This window comes from Nicotiana attenuata, unplaced genomic scaffold (genome assembly GCF_001879085.1).
Source record: "Nicotiana attenuata strain UT unplaced genomic scaffold, NIATTr2, whole genome shotgun sequence".
NCBI classification, from domain to species: domain Eukaryota; kingdom Viridiplantae; phylum Streptophyta; class Magnoliopsida; order Solanales; family Solanaceae; genus Nicotiana; species Nicotiana attenuata.
This window is the reverse complement of record NW_017672150.1, coordinates 2,146-8,528: the sequence shown is the minus strand read 5'-3', so window position 1 is coordinate 8,528 and position 6,383 is coordinate 2,146. Positions and strand designations below refer to the sequence as shown.

General features: G+C 37.3%; 1 pseudogene across 1 annotated transcript; it reads right to left on the bottom strand.

Annotated features, from left to right (window-relative positions):
- Positions 1-3,256: 3,256 nt before the first annotated feature.
- Positions 3,257-4,970, bottom strand: LOC109212076 (annotated as a pseudogene). The gene has a single exon (XR_002065805.1). The product of XR_002065805.1 is annotated as a zeatin O-glucosyltransferase-like (transcript).
- Positions 4,971-6,383: the final 1,413 nt, after the last annotated feature.

The following is a 6,383-nucleotide window of genomic DNA, read 5'->3' as shown; positions in this document are numbered from 1 at the left end:
TGAACCTCTAGAGCAGTGGCTCGAGTGATGAAGTGGATTGTGAAGTAAAAGTGAGAAAGAGGAGAGATCATTATGTTGCCCCCTTGCCGGGCTATTGTTGAGTTGTGGTTCCCTTGTATTGTGTTCTTAATTGATATTATGGATACTTAGATTGATGATTCTTTGTGTTAGGTAAGGATTATGGTTATAGCTGAGGTAGCTGAGGTAGATAAGTGTTGTAACAAGTTTGGTTATAGCTGTTTCTTTTTCCCTTGCCGGGATAGTGTAGACCTTTTGATCCCTTGTCGGGACTCCTGTTATAATTGTAAATATTATATATGGATCGGGTTGCACGCCGCAACAATATTATATATGGATCGGGTTGCACGCCGCAACAACACTATATATATGGATCGGGTTGCACGCTGCAACAACATTATATATGGATCGGGTTGCACGCCACAACAATATTATATATGGATCGGGTTGCACGCCGCAACAGTATAATGAAATAGGAGCGGGTCGTACGCCTACCACCAGATATAATAAAATGGGAGCGGGTGGTACGCCTACCACGAGATATAATAAAATGGGAGCGGGTGGTACGCCTACCACGAGATATAATAAAATGGGAGCGGGTGGTACGCCTACCACGAGATGTAATGAAATGGGAGCGGGTTGCACGCCTGCAACGAGATATGTACTGACAGTGAAACCTGCTTTTATTTCCCTTATCCGTGTTAGAGTTAAATTATTGATGTTCTTTATTATTCTCTTGATATTCTGTTTTTACCTGTTATCCCCCGAAGTATGTTCCCCCTCCCATCCTTACTTGCTTATACCTGCTTTATTTTCCGTTGTATTTTATATAACTGCACAGGTTTATTTGATAGTCTGGTCCTAGTCTCGTCACTACCTCGCCGAGGTTAGGCTAGGCACTTACCGGTACATGGGGTCGGTTGTGCTGATACTACACTCTGTGCTCTTTTGCACAGATCCAGGTCCCGGACAGCCGTAGTAGCTCGGGAACCAGCCTTCAGTTCACTGAGACACCGAGGTAGCCTTGCAGGTGTCCGCAGGCTCGGCGTCTCTTCTATTTTTATTTATGATCTGTTATCTCTTTTATTCGAGACAGACAATGTTACTTTCCTTCAAACGGTTGTATGTAGTAAATCTTAGTAGTGCGTGAATGTTGTGACACCAATTCTGGGTAGAGGCACATGTGGATTTTTCCTTATTATTTGGTTTATATCGTTTAAGTCTTCCACTAAATTACAAATTTCACGGTTGTTTAATTATTTATTTCCTGTTAATTGAATTGGTAGAAATGAATTTTAAACAAAAGCATTTATGGATTCTAGATGTGTGGCTTGCCTAGCTTCTACGAGTAGGCGCCATCACGATCCCCGATGGTGAAAAATCCGGGTCGTGACATGTGGTTTCGGGTAAAAAAAAAAAAGAAAGTGTGCAAACTAGTTAAGTTGCTTTATGGACTTAAACAAGAACCCAAACAATGGCATACCAAATTTGATCAAACAATGTTGGCAAGTGAGTTTAAAATCAACGAGTGTGACAAATGTGTTTACATTAAATACACTCCAGGTCATGAAGTCATTGTTTGTTTATATGTTGATGACATGTTGATAATGAGCAAAAATATTGCAAATATAAATGCTACTAAACGCATGTTGGCTAGCAAATTCGACATGAAAGACTTAGGAGCTGCTGACGTGATCTTAGGAATCAGAATTCATAAGACTCCACAAGGTCTAGCATTATCACAGTCTCACTACATTGAAAAAGTACTTGACTAGTTCAAGTATTGGGATTTCAAGATTTCCAAGACTCTAATTGACGTGAGTTATGCACTTCAAAAGAATGAAGGTGAAAGTGACTCACAACTGGACTATGCAAGAGTATTGGAAAGTTTGATGTATAACATGAATTGTACGCGACCAGATATAGAATGTGCTTACAAGTAATCCCAATCAAATACATTGGATGGCAATGAAACGAGTTTTGGGGTATCTGAAACATACCCAAAATTATGCTTTGCATTATAACAAATATGCCTCCGTGATTGAGGGATATAGTGATGCAAATTGGATCACCGGATCATCTGAAGTTAAATGTACGAGTGGATATGTTATTACGATTGGGGGTGGACCCAAAAAGTCTATAAAATTGCTTTAAATCCCAGAATCTTTCCTTACGAATTTTCTAATCTTCTTCTTCTTACGCACAAAAATTCCAGTGTGTTTTACAGCCTTCGAGTGGTTCGCTATTCATCGGCGTTTTTGGTACCTACACTCCAGTGGGTTAAATCGTTCTATCCTGGGAGGATATATTCCGGCACCTCGGGTACTTGAGGGGAATAATTTCCTTAAGGACACAATGTGTATTCAGTGGGCTCGATTTATTCCAAAATTATTTTCTAATATTATTTTGACATATTATTTTTACGAACTTTCTGTTTCAGTATCTATTCAAGGAAGTTTACTGTTTTTTACAATAGTACAGATTAATAACAGTTGCAAGTCAATTTCCACCATGGAACCTTTACAAAGGCACCACATGGCAGCTGGTACATTTTTTTATAGAGAAGTTTTGCACTGGCCTCGGTTCATCAATATCAATACCATCTGTGATGTAAAATTCATTGTATATAAGTCATTAATATGGCACATGTAACTAAGTGTTTAAAAGTAGTCATACTTTCTAGTTTCTACCTATATGTACACTTGTATGTGTTATGCAATTCGAAGATTTCTCTTTTCTAAATATTTTTCTAGTTCTTTTAACTATGTTATCACCTCGCAAAACTTTCAAATGGCTGATAAGTGTACTTAAAAAGTTGTTGTACAATATCCCTGTCACAACTCTCCTAAAAAAGAGTGAAGTTTTGCCCGCGTTTCGAGGCTAGCTCCTACTTTGGTTCCTCCACCGACCCAATAACACACTAACCACACTCCTTCTATTTCTCCGATCAAAAAACCCCAAATCTGTTAATACTCCTTCATTCTTTGCAGCAACCCATCTCCGGGAGCCAGTTTGCGCACTTGTACGCGAACTTGTTAGCACAATATTAACAAAGTGGTTGTTATTTATGATAATTTGATGGGTTGGGTGATTCAAGATTTTCTTGAAATGCCAAATACGGAGTGTTACTCTTCTAGCTGGAACTGAATCTTCAGTTACAAGTTTTACCAACAATGAATCGAGATGATCAACTTGTTGCATCTGAGAAACTATGCATTAGAATTATGAATAAAAGACATTCCAATAAAATCTAGTATGTTTTCATTGTCATGGCATTCTCTATATATAGTGTATTGATGTGTTTTCTTACATTATTATACCTCTTGTGCTAACTAGACTGTGGCATGCATTTCACTACATTTCCAATATGAATAAACACTCATTGAGTTATGTGAGCGATGAAAGAATCCATCTCAGCACAGTTTACGCCCCCATCTGTTACTGATTTCTTGATAGCATTACTCAAATCAACTGCTCTTTTCCTCATCTCATCTCCCTCTGGTGAAGCCATCAAAGTTTTCACAGCATTTTCAACCATTTCTGATGTAACAAATTCATCTCGACGTGTCCATGGCCTAACAGTTAGTCCAATTTTCAAATACTTTGTTACAAGTTGAGAATTCCTTGGCTGATCTGAATGCATTGGCCAGGCTGCTATAGGAACTCCAAAGGAAATACTTTCCATACACGAATTCCATCCACAATGACTCATAAAACCGCCTGTTGAATTATGTGCTAATATTTCCAATTGTGGTGCCCAATCTCTTACTATAATCCCTCTTTCTTTTATTTTATCTTCATATCCTTCAGGAAGTTGAAGTTTTCTAACTTCACTTGTAAAAACATCTCCTTTATCAGCATCTCTGAGTACCCAAATGAACTTTTGCTCGCTTTTCTCTAGACCACTCGCGAGTTCTTTGACTTCTTCATCACACAACGAAGTAGTTGTCCCAAATGACACAAAAATAACTGAGTTTGGTTCTTGTTTGTCAAGCCAATCGAGGGATTCGTGATGTTTGTTTGAGTCTTTGCTCTTCTCTTTTGGCTCTAAAGGATTGAATGGACCTATAGCCCATTGCTTCAATCCACCATACTCTTTGGCCATTAAATCAAGGTACAAACTTTCTATTACTCGTGACGAATTGTAAAGTTCACCACAATGAATCTTCCCATCAAACTGTTCTAGTATCTTCAAATATTCCCAAAACTCTGTAGGAAAACAGTCTAAAAGTGATGGAATATCCTCATAATGTTCGGTTCCAGGTAGGACAGGTTTTCCTTTGAGTTCCTAGAAAAATGAATATGAAAAGAAAGCTGAAGTACTATGAAAGAATAGCACTCTGTATTTGGAATTTCAGGCAAATCTTGAACCACCCAATTCATCAAATTATCATAAATAACAACCACTTTCTTAAGATTCTTGCTCAAAAGTTCGCGTGCTAGAGAGCAAACTGGCTCGCGGAGATGGAACGTGGCGTAGAAAGAAGGCAATTGCTGGTTTGGGAATTTGGTAGAAGCGTTAGGATTTGGAAGGGGAGTTTCAAAAGAAGGTGTTTGAAATTCATGGAAATGAATGTTTGTTGTGGTGAGAGTATCAAAACCATGAGCCCGAATTTTCGCTTGTTGAATGTGAGCAATGGTTCCAACATAATGGACAGGAATATTGTATGAGGAAACGAGTCGAGAGAGATGGAGGAGTTGATTGAGATGACCTTGTGCCGGAAATGGTACCAAGACCACTGCCACTTGGGCCGCGTTTTGCAGTGACGAAGCCATGAATTTCACTTTAGTGTGATTTTCCAATAAAGGGTGTTTAACTGACGACCCCTCGCCTGAGGTAGACCCGCCCTTGGCGTGTTGTGCACCATTTTGGCCATGGGTGTTTGAGGTAAGTTTTTCAGCCATAGTAAGGTATTAGTTCTCTAGTGATACAATATCAGAAGTAATCCAATAAAGTGTAGTATTGAGGAGCAAAAAAGATCATTTTATAAGCAATGGTTTTGAAGATTGCAATAAATGTTGGCCAACCATTTGCTAAAAGATTTGTCAATGGAACACAAAATATGTTGCTACAAGATGAAGAATTTTATTTTGACATTATCTCTTGATTTTGTTCAAGACGACAAATGGAGTAAATTTCATACAACGTGGACCTAATGGAGCTCCATATATCTTCATCACATAGCATAATAACAAGAAAACAATATGACAAAATTAAGCCAAATAGCGTTTGCATCATGAATGGTGTAATTTTACGTTATATGTACAGTGTAATTTTCTGACGAAGGGGGGTTCGCGTGAACTCCCTTCTGCCCATGTTTTCACCTATATTTAATGAAATGGGTGCAAACGTTAAATACTTGGGTTCAAATTTCACCAACACAAAAAAGTAATATCTTTTCTTTATCTAAGCCTTGATAAACAGAGTTAGCGATACTTGTGATGTTATTAGAAGGTAAAATAATAATAATAATAATAAACTATTGTATATATTTTCTTCTAGAAAACCGATGAAGTTGATACTATGCTACAATAGTAGAGGCCAATTCAGTCACACAACTGACTTGGTCACAAGAAAAAGCATGTTTTTTTTACCTAACAATTAGAACTACTGTAGTTGGGGGCGGAAGGGGTCCGACTCTATTTTACAAAAAATTATACTATATATAAAAAGTAATAGTTTTTTAATATATATTAGATGTTCGAATCTCTTGATTACTTTGCTTATTCACTTTCTTATTTTTTTGAATCCTTTACTATAATGTCGTGATTCAATTGATAATTTGACAAAAGTGTGGGGCTTACAACGGGATGATAAAATTCCTGAGAAAATAACATTGTATAGTCTCTCTCAAATAATAGCCGAAAAATATATACTTTTTGTATATATATATATATATATATATTAGTCTTAATGTACGCGCTGTTTAACCAAAAAATAGATTTTTAGTCAAAGCTAGAAATTAGAAGAATCGGGTTACTGATAATCGAAAAAGTAAATAAAGAAAGAAATTTTAGAATAGCCAAGTATGAAAGTTGGTAAATTAGAGTATATTTCAATAGTCACTTGTCCCTCCAGTGATTACATATTCTTCCTTTTATAGGTCCCTTTGGGAATCTTTGGGGATGCACGTTATGCCTAAGTCATAATGAGGCTATTATGAGTGATTAATGACATTAAATGCTACGTTACATAATCATTACATTGAATGTATATATTCCTTAACGGCTCCAGCATTTAATACCCTTTAAATGCCGTATTTGCATCTTTTTCTTTAGCCAGGTTCATTCTTCTCAATGCTCGTATGTAAATAAGCTTAAACAGGAACGGGGCGCTGAGCCTCTCGTCTCGTGCCTCTTTCTAC